Source organism: Falco biarmicus, chromosome 2, assembly GCF_023638135.1.
Source record: "Falco biarmicus isolate bFalBia1 chromosome 2, bFalBia1.pri, whole genome shotgun sequence".
NCBI classification, from domain to species: Eukaryota; Metazoa; Chordata; class Aves; order Falconiformes; family Falconidae; genus Falco; species Falco biarmicus.
The window spans coordinates 34,806,557-34,823,689 of NC_079289.1; positions in this window are offsets into that span (position 1 = coordinate 34,806,557).

Here is a 17,133-nt window from a genome sequence, read left to right on the forward strand (position 1 = left end):
TTCTGCATCTTTGTTTACAAACACATGTGACTGAGTCTCTATTGCCTGAATTTTTAGAAGAACTGACATTCTTACACCATGAAGTTAAGAAGCATGATTATGAGAAGAAAAAAGAAAGGGAGAACAAGAGAATGCCATATTTATATTAGAAAGAACACGTTACAATTATGGATATTGCATTAAATTTTGGTTTAGGATGTATTTTACACTGCCTTTGTTGCATTCTATTGTGTTGCAAGGCCATATAACCCAGCATTCAGAGAAGCAAGGCAGAGGCAGCAGAGCCAAGTCACACAGAGAAGGGAGAATATGATGGGAGTCATGCTTATTCTTGGTAGCAATACAGAATTCAATCCAAATGCATTTACTTCAGAGTTGGATTTCTTCACCTTTGAAAGAAAAAAAAAAATAGAATTTGCTTTGAGAACTAGTCAAACAGGCTCAATTGAAATGCCTAAACACAGACACCTAGTGCCACTCCAGTTGTTTCCTGGCCACCCACTGCACTCCCTGTAGTTATGGACCTCTGGTAGGTCCTATGTTACCTCCGCTTGCTCCTTGTCTCCTTTTTGGTTACAGAGCAGGCATTTCAAGAGGCATGGCAGCTGATGTCTAGGCACCTGAGTCCCACCTAGGGTACCTTTTTATTTAGAACAGAGTCTTAAGCTTTTTAATGTCATTTAAATTAAAAAATAATTCACTTTCACATCTCAGAGCTGGGGTATGACTTGTTATTTTTGGGATATGTGTGGATCCTAGGGAGAGGAGTGACTCTATCGGTGCTATTAGAGATTTTAGGAAGGCTGATGTATTTTGTGGCCATCATTAATACTGAGAAATTATATCCTTATGTTTTAGATGTAGCATGTGCTAAACTGAAAACTCCGTTGCAGAACTGGAGCTGAGGGTATACGTACAGAGATCCCATTTAAAACAGAGGTTATGTTTTTTTGGTTTTGATGTTTCTCAGCATGAGAATGATGAAACATCAAGTGATTATATTAGTACCTGAAATAATAATTTGCTTGTAGCACAGAAATGTTGGTTTGAAGCTTTTAATTATTTTCTGAAGGCATGAGAGCCCACAGTTATTGCCAGCAGTTGTGGGCTAAAATTGATCAATTTACAACATATTTGAGAAAACTTGTGAACTTTATGTGGGTCCCACACTAATATTCACAAATTTTAACCCAGCAGAAAAATTAAATTCTCACATAAATTTAGGATTCTACCAGCTAATTCTTCCATTATGGTTGGCTTGTATTTGTGTCCCACTTCATCAAGGTGCTTTTGGAGACTTCCCCAAAGTGCCTGACTATTTCAGTTCTCAGACCATGTTTTCACATAGCAAGAGTTTGAATTTGTGCATCTTATATTAAGCAGGTAATTGATAGGAGGCATGGACATCTCTTGGAGTGGGAGCCAGAACCCACTCCCTAACTGTTCCCCAAATAATGCCTTTTAGGAAGGTGTGCAGAGATGGCACTCTGTTTCTGGCCCAGTGAAGCCTGCATCTTTCCTTAAGTCATCTACTCTTTATAGGGCTTAGGCAGGGCTTACTTCCAAAAAAGAGTTTTTAACTCTTGCCTTTAGAAAATATATGTTCCCACACCTTAAGCTACTCTAGTAAACAGACAGCCAATTTGCTTTGAAATGATGTATTTATAGTTCATCTCATTACACTTACTTCAGTATTTTTTTAAGGGGTTATGGTATTCACTGTGGGAGGTGAACTTTTCTTACCCTCTGCTAGATACTTTCAGTAGATATTAGATGAAGATGAGGGGACAGACAGAAAAAAAGCTTCATTCCTCTCAGTCAGACAAACCCAGCTAACTGAGTGTAGGTAATGACAATGACAGTTGTGTCAGTGCAATGCAGAAGAGCAAAAAGGTATATGGTGTTCACTGCACTTGCAGAAAGAGTTTCTGGTGTGCTACAGCCAGTATCACTGTTAGAAGAATAGGAGATTTGTCACTGGTGTTAAACTGGGCTTTGAGTATCTTGTAGACACATCAAAGGTGAACTGTGAAACCTGCATTGCCTTGCTGATTATATTGGATATAGGGTACATATGCAGACCAGCTGTAATAAGGGCGTTGCAGAGCTCAAATTCTTTCAGAAACTTTGCTATAGAATACACCCCTTCCCACGGCAAATGTCCTCTAAATCCCTGGGTCTGAAACTGAATATGAAGTGTGAATAATTGCTGTATTATATTTTTGTTTTCTGAACTGTTTTATTCTCTCCCCCAAACATACTTTTCCTTGAAAAAAAGGAGATCTGATTGTGGTATGCCATGTTCTTTTGTGCTTCATATATACTTGTACACATAACACTTTAATTTTTCTTATCCAGTACTTCAATGAGACTTCTGGTGTGACTAAGGACAACTTGCATGAGTAAGAGCTCTTAGGATCAAAGGCTTTAAAAAATTCTGCTCTTGTTAAGTCACTGATGGCAGTCAGTGAGTAGCACAAAAAAAAAGAAAAAAGACACAAAGAACTGCTTACGAGCAAGCCTCATTTGAAAGCAGGTGCTGTTGTAGTTATCCAGCAGAAGACTCAGTTCAAAAGTTGTCCATAGACTACAGAAGAAAGAACGTTTAATACAAAAGGATTGCCTCATTGACCCAGCTTGATCTGTGTTTCAAAGGCAAAGCTGGAATTGTACTACAATGAACTTCACATATTGATCAGTAAAAGGAAAGAATGACATAGCTCAGCCCATGCCATTGTCCTTTTTTTACCTTTTATCTCCTGCCCCTACTTTTTTTCAAGGTAAAAAAAGTTGCAATTAGTTAATCTTAAACAGGTTAGACTTCCTACTCAAAATCTGGAAAAGACGTTGAGAAATCACAGGTATCCTGCAGGGGTTTATTTTTGCTTTATGCATTTTTGACCTTACATGACAAATAAATGTTCTAAACAAAAAAGAGGCGAGAAAGAGAAGTGGAGATATTTTTTTTTCCTTTCCTTTTCCCTCTCTCTCATACACACACGTGTACACGCACACAGATGCACACTAGTTTTGCAAACTGAAATGAATATGGACATCACTGCGAATAATCTCTCAGCTCCTCGTTTTCCATTTTTGTGGGGATAATGAAATCAGTTTAAAAAGACTAACAACAGACTGTTTTCCCATGAGTCAAAACTAATTTTCTGATACGAATGAAGGAGTTCTATACAGCTAATAGTGTAGAGTATTGGAAAAAAATTAATGACCTAGATTTGGGTGGTTGTATTATGCACAAGTGGTAATATATGAATTATATAGGTCAGCTTCAGCAAAACCAGATGTCTTAGCTACCAAAAGTCCTATTTGCAGAAATCAGAAAGATGAATTATAGCTTATAATTGGTTTGTAAAAAATCTCTGATGGAGCCATTGCCTTGTCATTAAAATGGCCGAATGTTGAATGTTGACTCAACTAACCTGTAACGTATTCACCCACTCAGTGCAATTGGCATCACCCACATCAGGTCCCTCAGACAATACAAAGGAGCAATCGGTTAAGCAGGGGTTGCACCACAAAGCTGGCATGCTGATGGCTTACTCTCAATGAAAGATAGTTACTAGAAAACTATGCTAGTACAATTATGTCAGCTACATGCAGCAGGAAAAGATGCTTTAAGCTTTTTTTGCATTTACCAAGCTTATCTGGATCTCCCAGAGCTGTTTCCTATTGTGGAGGATGTCCAGGTCTTTATCCTTGCTGTGAGTTCAACAACCTATCTTTGAAGCGCTAAGAGTAGTTCAGGCCTTTGCAACTGCTGTGCAGGAAAAGAAATAGATGCCACCACACTTTAATGTTCTGAAAGGCTAGTATGAAGTCACCAACCTAATAATTTTTTATAATAGGCTCAGGTTTTCTTAAGCAGGGCAGAAATTGAATTTAATCTCCTAAGTCTGAAAGAGTACTGGTGGATCCTTATACACCTGGAAAGGGAGGCAGGCAGAAAATTTTTCAGCATGGTCAAGATTAAATTGTGCTGGGCTCAAAAGCAGAACTTAAGGTGTCAAAGAAGCTTTGTGTGTGAAACCATTCAAAAGTGTAAGGACTGTGTGTACCTCCCTGTCCAGGTAGCAACCAAGTGGAAGGCTGGAGGACCTGCATTTAGACAGGAGACATGCCAGAGGCCATGAGTTGTTTATACCTTTTCTAAATCTCTTTGTGGACCTATTGCCTGGTCAAAAATTACTGCAATACTCTATAGAAAGATGTCTGCATATATGAAAATACTGCCCTTTCCGTCTGCATTTTTATGTGAGGTAAATGTACTCACCTGTGCCAAAAAGCTGTTTTCCACACATAAAAAAGTATTTTCTTTGGAACCCAGGACTTGAATTAATTTCTTTTTCATTTGGGAGCTTGGGGCCCCCTTTTATTTTCCAGTGGCATATAGCTTGGTTTCTAGGTCTGCAGGTCCATCAGACTTTGGATGTGAAAGCTGTTATGTATTCATTCATAATAGTTTTATTTGGCTTATTGCTTGCAGGAAAAACAAAGCTATGCAATTCAGTCATTATAAAAGGCCATTATTAATTTATTCCTGTTGTGCTAGAACTTGATAGTCTGTCTGTGTGCTTAAAATGCCTTTGTATCTTGTTCTTTGTTATCTTCTAGGCATGTAATTTAATTAACGCATGTACACTGCTTTGAAGATGTAAAGCGATATATGAATGTTTAAAGTGCCAAATTAAGGCTTTCATGGGTGAAACAGTGGGGCAGCAGGTAGGAACTACAACATAGAAGCAGCAGTGCTCGAAGGTAATTACTTCTGCAAAGGGCAGGAGCAAGCATGACATCTCAGATTTGCTGTGGGGAGCAAAAAAACCTGGTATCAACCATTGTAAAACCCCCTTGCTTTTGCTACCATCCAGTGATGAAGAATCAGGTGCTGCTGCTATTCAGTTCCCTAGTTCCCCTTAAATATGATGATTATTTTTCATGGTGACTTCACCATGCAATCCTGGGAATGAGGAAGGAAGGTACCACAGGGGAGCAGAAGACCTAGCCTTTTAGGCTAGTGTTCTACCAACTATTAAAACAGGAAGAAAATGGATTCATTAAGTTCATGGGAATAAAGTTAAACAGATTCGTGCCTGTCAATTATGGAGAGTACCGAGTAAGGGATAGCCTATATTATATCATCTTGCTTAGTCAGGGGTACATCTTGTCAGAGTTATTTTATAAGGAAAGGTCATACAAAGCAGAACTACTTTGGGACTTCAGCTGGCTCAGTAGCATTAGTCTCATAATACCACAGTAAAATAACACAACATGGGTATGTAAACAGCTCAGATGGAAGGAATGAACTGGCTGTTAAAAGGAATTTGTGGGCTTAGGACCCAGTAGCTTTCTGATAGTTTACAGTTGTCAGGAACTAATTTTAGGCAACAAGAAAGGAGTCAGTTGCCTAAACACAGACATCTAATGCCATTTGAAATGCTGTATCTGAGCCTGGGCTAGCAGATATGGTGTAAGCCCTATGAGGGACACATGCCCTTCCAGAGCAGTAGCTGAAGCTCAGGAGAGCATTGATCTGCCAATCCTGCCTGCCAGTCCTGCATGGATGTTAGAAGATGTTAGGATGTTTCAGATGGCACTGGCTGCCTATGTTTATGCAACCAAATCCCATCCATGCAGTTAAGTGCCACTGTTTGGCATCAGAAAGAGTGATAGTGTCATGGATTCTATTAAATTTCCATGCCATTAATCTCTCTTCTGGAACCTTTGCATGCAGTACACATCACTCAGTTTCACAACTGTTAGTTACAGACTACATTAAAAAAGTTAGATTTTAACTAAAAAAAAAATAAAATTGTTCCAATGCATTTTTTGGGTAGAATTCCCTGCCAATTACTAGGCTTATCCCATTTAGGCTTTGTCAAACACTTTGCAGTTGTCATGACTTCTTATGGCATCCCAACCCAAAGACCAGCCAATCAACACCGATACCACGTTGTATATTAATAGAGAAACACTTATTTTATCTCAGCTGGAAACTGTTCTTCATGTATTTTATTGTGATCTTAAAATTTGTTACCTGATGTGGGAACATTTTCATTTTTTTATATGTGCTTTGTTTTGGGTGGAGGTGGGGAGGAATCAGATAATCAGCATATTTTACTCTGACACGTTTACTTCTGATGGATTTTATCTTGCATGTGTTTATTATATTATTCACAACAGGATCCCTATTATGAAGTGGATGAATGTTACTATTCATTCAAAACAGATGCACATTAAGTGACAGTCACCGAGTCATTGCCTTTTTTATGTCAAGGAAAACAGTACAAAGTTGGCTTTTGCTTGACACAGTTACATCAGTCAGTTTGCAAAGGATAGCTATTCTTTAGTACCAACAATACCATCTTAATTTCTACTGTGTAGGTTGCAGTTGCCATGTTGTCCTGCCTTGGTTTTGCTGTTGCTGTTGTTATTTTTACAAAAGCCACCAGATATCACGAAGTAAAACTCATTATCAGCTTTCTTAGGTTGCAGTGCTGTATCTCTCTATATTTCCTTTTCTGATAAGCAGTGAACAGGCAGAAGGGTTCATCTTTTATACAAATATGTAAAGCTCTGTTGCCACTAGTGTTCCAGTTTTGACTTTCATTCTAATTGCCCTGGGAAAACAATTTACAAATTTTAGCTTTTTTTTTCCTCTAGAGATGTGCAAATTTTCAAATTCAATCATTATAATGATCAACATGTGTTGAAGAAGCATACTGAAAGCAACATATACCTGTCAGGGAAATTTTTTCTCAGTATATCCAAGTAAAATCTATCCTAATCACTGTATCCATTTTTCAAAGGCAACAGAACAACAAGACATTTATAGAATTGCAGTTAATGATGACAGCTCAAAGATATAATAGTGTGTGAAAAAGCCTATATGTAGAGTCACATTTTTCTTTTTATTGCTAGTTCAGTGTATCTTGTATATTCTTTTGATGAGCCTGTTTAGTCTTAGTTTCTGTAGAGATTTGAATGAAATTAAGGAGGTGCTGTCATGTTATCAGCAAAAAGTTTAGATTTTTCTAGAAGTCCCCTCATGCCAACGTATCAGCTTTCACAAAGCCCTGCTTTGCTGTCCTGTACACAACTGAAATTTGACTCTAGCACTTCATAGAATTTAGTTTCTTTTTTGCTTCTGTAGAAATAAAAAGAGCAAATGCATGTACGTGATCTAAAAGTAATCCATCTATATTGCCTACTGCCTGAATAGGTTGACTAATGATAACTGATGATTATCTGCTTGGAAAATAATGGGCAAATTTCCCTTGCTGTAACTTCACTGACTTCAGGCTGCACTGTGTTTTAATTATAACATGTTCAAACCAGACTCAACAAAGAACTAGTAGATGTGCTAAAGGGAAAAATCCTCCTTCGGCTGGGTGTCAGACTATTACTATTATTTATTTAAGTGCTTCTAATGTGACAGTCTTGACCTACTTGGTCTTTTCTTCTGCTAATGGCTGTGAAATTGAAACAATTCACTTGGCATTTTAGACTGTCATTAAAAAAAATGCCGAAGAATGCCAGAATGGAGACGTTTCTTGCCTATTTATGTCACTACAAGCTGCTTAAGAGTTGCTTTGCTGCACTGTTCACAGTGAAGAGGACATAAAACCCTCTTGCGACAAATTATTGTACTCTGAGTACAAAACCAAGGTAAATTCATTTAATCCACTACGTGATTAGTAGTTTTGGAAGATATCAGACAAAATCTTTAACCTTAACATCAGTGGAAGGCTTCTTGTTCAGTGGGGTTATAGTTGAACTCATAGTGCTCCCCCCCCATCACATTTCTGTAAAAAATCATGAATTGTCAGTTCCTGCAGTGAGAAACTCAGTCGATGCAATATGAACATTGAATAGCACTGGGGTGTCTTGTCATGAAATTGTGCTTGGGGAGCTGTACAGAGCAGCAGAGAAAGGAGCTGCAGGTCCTGCTGACTCTGACATGAATTTCATTTGGGAGCTCTTGTAGGTCATTTCTCCTGCCTCCCTTTTCCTTTTCTTTCTTTCCTTTTTTTTTTTTAATATAATTAAGATATACTTTTACATTTTCCCTTTTCAATGAAGGTGATGCTAATTTGGTGTTTAGTCAAGCATTTGTCAAGTGCTTTATTGATGAAAGTCACGATATAAACACTATCTGAAGCATGCACCTACCCACAAGTAGTCTTCAAGGATACTGATGTAAGACAGGGACAGGAGCATAGGTGCTAAAATGTGCTCAGAAGTGAAAGGAGCACACAGAGAAAGCAAGGACAGACCCCTTATGCAGCTACTCCCTGTTCTCCCTTTGGTTCTGCATTTCGTCAGACCTCCCTGCCTTCCCCCCCCCCCCCCCTCACCTCACCCTCTCCATTCACCAGAGTCCCACTAACCAGTACAGCTGCAGTCTTTCTCAGACTTCAAGCTTGCAGCTGGCATTGGCTCCTCCATAGCTCCCTATCTCCTTTCCCAGCCTGTTTGGAAAAGTAGTCCGAAAAATACTTATGCTCTTGGCAAAAAAGCACGGAGAACAGGGACAGAGGTGCTACATTAATGAAAAATGGACCAAGAGGCCTCTCCTCAGTGACAAACTTTCCTCTCTAGTCCCTTCAGCAACAGTGACAACTTACCTTTCCTCCCTCTGGCTGCGGATCCCGATTTTTCACTTCTCTGCTCTTCAGTAGCCACCTCGTTTTCTGTTGCTGCCCGTGAGTGGGTGGAGGATGAGTCCCACCTGATGCTTACACAGTTGCTCCCTGTTTGCTTCCTGCACCTGTGGGCTACCAGACGGACTACAGTCGTAGTTTACCTCCTCACATATGCATACGTCCAGCAGGGCTGAAGAATTTAGCACAAGGTGCAGAGGATCAACCATTATTCCTTTTAACAACCTGGAATAATTTTTCAATTTATTCAAGCTGTCCTTTCTGCAAGTAAACTGAGCAATTAAAGGGCATTCACTTATTTTTCATGCACTGAAAGTATGAATTTTTCATTACATTCCAATTCACATTTTTTTCCCAGCTTCATTAACTGTCTGGTGTGAACTTTATTGTCTACACATTCATACACTTTAAATAGCTGGTGTGTTTGGGGGAATATTTTGCAGACTCTGTCTTCTCTTCCTCTCTGCACAAGTCTTGTTATTCTCTGAAAAGGAAAAGAGAAAGAAAGAGAAGAATAAATAATAATCAAAATGCATGTTTCTTTTCAGGCAGCAGCACTCCACTGCAAACCATGCTGTGCAGGATCTTGTAAAGCTTGATTGGAAACATATTATCATTTAAAAAATGTGTATATCTCTTCCTTCTCCCCCTCCTCCCTGCCCTTAGGATTAAGCAAAACATAGGTTTCAAGGGGATTTTGCTCTGGAAAACAGCTGTGTTCTCTTTCTTCAGGGCCTCAAAGACGTGAGTTTTTAAGACCTAATTAAAGACAAAGTTGGAGCAAATAGACTGGCAGCATTATTGCCATTTCAGGTGAACAAGGACTTTTCAGAGACTCCTCCGAGGGCGTGTAATGAAAACTCTTCGGGAGATATCCCCGTTACGAATGCCCAGCTGCCTAGCTCAGATCTGCTGCAGCAGTTCAGGGATGAAATAGCAAGTGACCTGACCCGATTAAACCTCGACAGCGTCCTGCTACAACAATACGGGTGCCCTAAGTGCTGCCCCCGTTCACAAGCATGTGAGCACGCTGTTAATGTCTTGGGCTGTGTTTACAAAGTCATTGAAGTCAGCATGATGTTGGACAGTGGCAGGAACAGTCTATTCCAATCTCATGCACAAAAAGGCTGTCACACAGGAGGAGAAAGATTACATTTAGTTGCAGTGTAGCTGTGAAAGTGGGCTATTAACTTCTAATACAGCCCCCCCCCCCCCCCCCCTTTTTTTTTTTTTTCTCTTCTGGAAAGCTACAGACACAAGGCATTAAACCTGTGACCGCCACAGAAAGCAAAAGCAATCAGGGGTGGACTGGCAAGGTCTCAGATCAGGGTGTTGTGCTGTGAGTGCAGCCTTCCCTCTGGAGCTGGGGACTGCTGCTCTCTGTCTTTCTCCACCTTTCCGTGCTAATGCTATAGGGGTTCATCTCATTCAGAAACATACGTACCCTGCTGAAAGCCGAGCTCTGCGTGCTAGAAAATGGGGGGAGAGAAAAAAGGTTTCTGAAATAAATTTAAGTGACAGTGATGAGATTTTGGAATCAAGTGTTTTCCTTTTGGCTGTTTAGGATGATGGCACCTGGCTAATTAGGCAACGCCAATGCTACAAGGACCTGGACTGTATAAATCTAGCACGCTCAGTCTGGGCGTTCTTGAATCTTGATCTGGGGCTGCTTGCTGTCCTAATAAATGTCTGTCATTGCGTTTTAGTGTTTGTGACTTTGTATTTTACTTAGGTAACAGCTTCTGAAGTTTGACAAAACCCCAAAGAATGCATAGGATGTGTTCCTCAAATGGTCCCTTTTCCATTTCTTAGATGTTTCATAGCACTGATTCAAGCTTTAACGCCTTTCAGGAGGGAGATGGAGGGAGTGTTTGCTGACCAAAGCAAAGCCATCCTAAAAACACTGGATTCATTACAGATCACCTAATTCCAACAAGTGCAAACTTCATCAGACTTTAAGAGACTTTAGGCACCTGTCTCTCGTGGCACTTCGGAACAGCAGCCTTCAACCACATGCCAACCCTGAAGTCAACTCAGCTCATTTGGGATATGCATTTTGAAACACAGTTTCCTAGCATCTGAAACAGATAATCTGAATCAAATTGTTCTAAATGCTATATAAAAGAGTAGAAGAGTTTGAAGAAACAAAGAAAAAGTGATTTTTTATCCTGTCTCACAGCAATATTTTGATAAGTCTCTGACTCAAGCCCTCCTCCCAACCTAAGGTCCACTAAGTAAGAGGTGGCAGAAGGTGACAGTCATGTAACAAAGTTGCTGGCTTTTCAGATATTTACACTGACATTAGCTTTTCTTTCTTGCTTAAGCATCACTTGCTGGTTCATATGGGGTCTCCAGAATTTGAAATGTGTCTCATTTGCCAGGATTTAATCACATTTTATGAGGATCATGGCTTCAATGGAAAGAAATTGTACATGTTCGAGTGATTCGATGAAACTTCAGAGATAGGTCTGTAACAAGATATTCACTTGTTACCTTTATTATTTATATTACCTGCTAGCAGCACCAGCTGAGATGAGGATCTGCAGTGACACCTCATCTACTTATCTGTTGGAAGAGACAAGTTTTAAAGATTTTTTATGAAAATGAAGTGTTATTGTTGCCATTTTATAGCAAAATACTAAGCCCATGGAAGTTAGAGGTAGAACTAGGCACTGAATCCAGATCTTCTGGGTTGTGCTTTGCAGAAATATTATTCCTGTTCAGATGTATAAATAGACCTTTTTCCACTTGATGTGTAAATTCCCTGGGAACCCTAAACAAGCTGCTATTTCAAAGCCTGATTCCACATTTCAGAGTGAATGTGCGGTATTGAGGGGGTGAGAACGAGAAATAGATGTCGTATTAACTGGAAGAGCTTACCTCTGACATCTGTGGAACTTGTCTCAAACTTGACTCACTGTCACAAATGATTGAATGTTTATGATTGAAGGGAATGTTGGGAAGCTTATTTGTATCACTGAGTATGGTGAAATGAGCAGTTTCCTCTGTGCACTCAGGATGGGGTAAGAAGAGGTTTGTGAGAGCTTCGTTCCAGCCAACACTACTCAGTCAAGGTCCCTGCCTGCTGCAGAGCTGAGCACTTGCTATCCTTCAGGATTGATCTGTGCAGCCATCACAGGGCAATTTTTTTGTTGTTGTTTTCAGTTGGGTTGCTCAGATGTAACTAAAGGCAAAATTCGAGCTGCAGTATATTTATTACTGGAAATGGTGCGTGTTGTGGAAAGACGACAAGTTTTTTTTTCCTAGCTCAGGCTGAATCTGCAGGCTGGCAGTTGGAATAAAAATAACTTTGTGTGCAAAATTAGTGAATTTCGCTTGGATGTCTCTGGAGGAAAATAAACACAGAGCCCCCTGAATCCTGAAGCTGTTTTTACACAGTCTTAGAGCAGAAACACACTTTAACCCCAAACTGGTATAAAAGACCATGCCAAATTAGACATACACTATCTGAATAGGGAAGTTGTACTCTAATTGTTGGATATAAGCTTGACTGCCTTTGAATTAACACTTAAAGCTGTATTCATTAATCTGAACAGGGAAGAGCGAGCAGACTGTCACAACATACCTCAGTTCAGTAGTCATGCAGAGCAGGTGAGAGAATGCTAACCACTTACAAAGTGAAGCAGCTGATCTCCATCAGCCCCATCACTTAATGATGAAGAGAAAAAGGCAACCAACCGCAATATCCAGAGAAAGATTTATGATATATCTGAAAGTCCAGAGTCCCAACAGGCAATGTACAACCTACAATTACCCAGAATGATTAGGCTTAATGCTTTTAAATGCTTTACCAACTCAAGAACTACTAAGGACACAATTCATAAATGTATTATGGCCCATTTGCTGTACATACAGCTTCTGGGAAAAAAAGAATTCCTTCGGGAAATAAGCATGAAACTCACTACATTTGAAGAAAGCACTGGGAAGGAGCAATGCCAATTCCCAAAGAAAAAGACCTGACCTCAAACTGGGGATGAGGTGACATGCAAATTTTCTCCAAACAGGAGCTGATTAAGGGAACAATTTGGGTTCATAAAACTGAATTGAACCCAATTTCAGTGCCAACTGAAATGTTCACTTCCTCCTCCTCCCCCCACACCTCCCAGTTTAAGAGACAGCATAAGGGTTAACAGGTCTGACACTGAGAAATCTGGATATTTAACTTCTAGATGGTGTTGTTGAATGGAATCTGCTGTTGCATATGAACTGTGACACAAAAATTCTGGCACATCTTGCTGGGTTTACTTAAGATGTTATTATGCTCGGTTGTCTGTCCTACCTCTCTGCTAGAAGATGCCACCACCCTCATAGAGGGTGGTATAAAGTTGCCAGCACTCCACCTGCTCTGCTTTAGATTTTGGCAGTTTAGTTAAATCCACCTTCCTCAGCAGTATGAGCTAAAACTAGTCAGGCTAGGATACTTAAGCTGTGCCTCATGTTTTGCAGACTTTATTACTGAAGTGATATCTGCCAGCAGAGAGGTAGGGGTTGGAGTTATTTGAATCAACACCATTTTAAACACAGCCAGACTTAATAAGAGCTAGCATAAAAAAACCTTTTTTTTTTCCCATTTTGTTTTTGCCTTGGTCTTGCCTACTGACAATATTGTGGAGTGGGACACAGCAGAGGCAGCAATTCCATAGATAATCATTGTGAGAAGGAGCATTCATCTGAAAGAAATTAAATTGTTTCGGCAAGTGTATCTCAACTGGAAGTGTAGTCACAATTGGAAACAGCTTGGAAATTGCTGATCATAACAGTCTTGTAAACATTACTTTTGAGAGGTCTGTGCTGATGCAAGTTGCTTGTCCAAATCACCTGGGACAGGTCATCAAGTGACCATTTCATCGTGCTACCACAGATTTTCTGAGCCAAAGAAACACCTTTCAAGAGATACATACAGTGAGCCCTATTAAAACACATCATTGTTTGCAGGTTTCCTACCTGGATGTTCCTAGTTACCTAATCAGGGAATCTGAGCAGTACCAGCTGTACCATACCTCATTTTTGTGTGAAGCTCACCTGGGAAGAATCCAGAATGCTGGTGGAAATTACATGTGCTAAAAGACAGCTCTTGGCGATGAGATGAGGAATGAGAAATCTCACACAGGGCAAAGTCAGTGGGATCAGCCATGTGGAATCACCATTTCTTCAGTACAAATTAAATACTTTCTGTCTTTATTTTCCTTTACAAGACAGGCTCTGTAAAATTTACTCTCACTGACAGAACTTGGTTTATAGTTTCTCACTGTAGCTAGATCTGGATAGCCTGGAGATAGACATTAAGAAAGAAATGAAGTTTTCCAATCTACCTGAATAAAGCACTGGTGAAACTTCCATGAGAAAACCTATGCTCCTTCAGAAGAAATTTGGATATATCTCAGAAAGATGGCCTGCTTCTGAATGTGGAAATGACACAAGTAATATACACTATGCTGTTTTCTGTTTTGAGATTAACAGCCCAGAGTGAACATGTAGCCTAGGATCTATTTTTGCACACAGAAAAAGACACCCTCTTGCATGAAGCATGAGGCATGAATAATCTCACTGCTTCTAGAGATTGTTTTTTGCCCAGTGGCATAGAATTCCCTTCTCTAGCAGATAAAAATAAAATTGAGCTGTGATGCAGATTTTATATCGATGCTGTGCCATAGTCTGGAATACCAAGCCTCCAATATCAGATTATGTGGACATTGGATCCACCTAATCACAGATATTTTGGTATTTTCTCTATACCTTTCCACAAATATCTGCTAAACCCAAACTTATCTGCACTTGTCATGGAACGCAATTCTGTGGTACAGTGATGACTATGCCACCTGAATGACATTTTACTACAGCAGTTTCGTGGTTCCTTACACACTGCTGCAAAAATTAATGCTTATTCTTAGACTAAGCCAAGCTGAATGTTGTATACTTTCAAATGCCTGTGACAAAAGTAAGTTCATCTTTTAAATATCCATTAAGTAGTTCAGGATCTCAGTATTTACACAATATATATTCTTTGAATTAGAATCAGTGATTTAACTTGTCAGCATTCATACTGGAATCAAAATAAGGTAAGGATGAACAAAGTGTTGTCTACCTGTTAAATTGTAACTTGCGTTTTTACATTTCTCATTCTTATTTATTTTTCTTGTTTGGTTTTTTTTTTTTGTTCCAGAACCAATCTGGGATTTATAAGTCTTTGTGCATTTTACAACTTTTTCTCAACCAGTGAGAACTATTTTTACTTCAGGCCTATAAGATGCAGCTACATCCGAACTGTGCTGACTGAACAATGTTCACAACATGAAGAAAAGATTGGTGAGCATGTCAGAATCTAGATAAAAAAAAAAAAAGACTGATGCATTTGCTAGTCTTGTGAAATACACTTAGATCTGTGTATGTGTACCTTGGTCTCCACTCTGCTTCTGCTCTAAGGGTATGCATACAGCTCATCTATGAATTGACAACATGAAGAAAAAAGGGAAAGCAGCACATGTGCTTATTCATTTTGAAAATAGAAGAGATGAGTTAATTTCTTAAGTCAAAGCCTAGGTGCTCAGCTGTACATCATATATTATCTTCATTAATCTACTGTAACAGAAAAGGAGCAGAGTGGTGAAGCATACTTATTCAGACCTCACATACACTTCTTGAGCAGTGAGTGAATACAACATGTAGTGCTCCCATTTGTATTCCTGCCTGCTAGTTGGAAAATAGGAAAAAGGGCTGGGCAGGCTTACATGAAGACAGATGTGTAAGCATCTGCAGTGGGCATCACGTGATTTAGAAAAAAGGCAAATGATGCCAGTGGTATTAGTAAAGTCTTTACATACACTCCCATGTAATTTTTAGAGATCTAGAAGCAACATGTTGGTATAGGTTTTGATTTGCAAACTGAATGGCCAGTGGATGACTGATTCCATGCTGTGCTTGGACACAGTTCCCAGCTCCCTCCTACTCTGTGAGAAATGACTGCAATCATAAACCCATCACATAATGAAGACTTCAGTAGGAGCAGAAAACACTACCACACCAGGAATTTGCAGGACATCTGGTAAATCAACAACATTATCACAAACATCATGGCCAACAGTCTGAGCTGTAGCAACAGTATATTCATTTTCCAAATGTTCCAACTGAGAAACCTACTCAGACCATTCCCACTATACACCAGATGGTTGATTGGTAAGCCAATATTTTCTCTATACACAGAAGCTTACTCTTCCATCATTAGGAAACATTTTGCATAGGGACCAGATATTATATTAGAGACAGAACTTTCTCTGGCCCACATTCTGTTGAAGAAATACATATACTGTACAATAAAATACACACCACAATATGGGCAACTGTAAGATACTGGAATCATAGAATCATAGAGTCATTTAGGGTGGAAAAGACCTTTAAAATCATCAAGCTCAACTGTTAACCTAGCACTGCCAGGTAATCCATGTCCCTAAATGCCACGTCTACACACCTTTTAAATACCTCCAGGGCTGGTGACTCAACCACTTCCCTGGGCAGCCTGTTCCAATGCTTCATCACCCTTTGGGTGAAGACATTTTTCCTAATATTCAGTCTAAGACTCCCCTGGTACAACATGAGGCTGTTTCCTCTCATCCTATCAGTTGTTACTTAGGAGAAGAGACTGACACCCACCTCACTGCAATCTCCTTTCAGGTAGTTGTCAAAATTAATAAGGTCTCCCCTGAGCCTCCTCCTTTCCAGGCTAAACAGCCCCAGCTCCCTCAGCCACTCCTCATGAGACTGTGCGCCAGACCCTTCACCAGCTCCATTACCCTTCTCTGGACACGCTCCAGCACCTCAATGTCCTTCTTGCAGTGAGAGGCCCAAAACTGAACACAGTATTTGAGACGCAGCCTCACCAGTGCCGAGTCCAGGGGGACAATCACTGCCCTGATGCTGCTGGCCACGCTGTTTTAGATACAAGCCAGGATACTGTTTGCCTTCTCGGCCACCTGCACACACTGCTGGCTCATATTCATCCTGCTGTTGACCATCACCTGTTGCAGCACAAACAAATTAGAAGGCTGCAACAAGGCTTTTTACCATTAGTCAGATTCTACCATCTTGCTATTTCTTCATAGTCTTCAGGTCAGTCCCTCTGCTTCTTGCCTCTACTGCATCCTTCTCCTTGTCTCCCCTACATCCAGAGTACCCTCTCTCCTCCCTCTGCTTCTTCCCAGTCTCTCTTCATTGGCTGCTCCTCTTCCATACCCCTTAGAGCTATTTAACTACTTACAGGAACCAGCCACAGCTGCACCTTATCCACATCAGCCAACCCACCGCCCCTGAAGCCAGCTCACAGCTGTATTTTATCAATGTTAATTAACCCAGCTTCATTCCTCTACAATTTCTCCCTTTTTTTCTTTTTTCTTCTTAAGATTTCCTATGTTAATTAACCCATCTTCATTCCTCTATAATC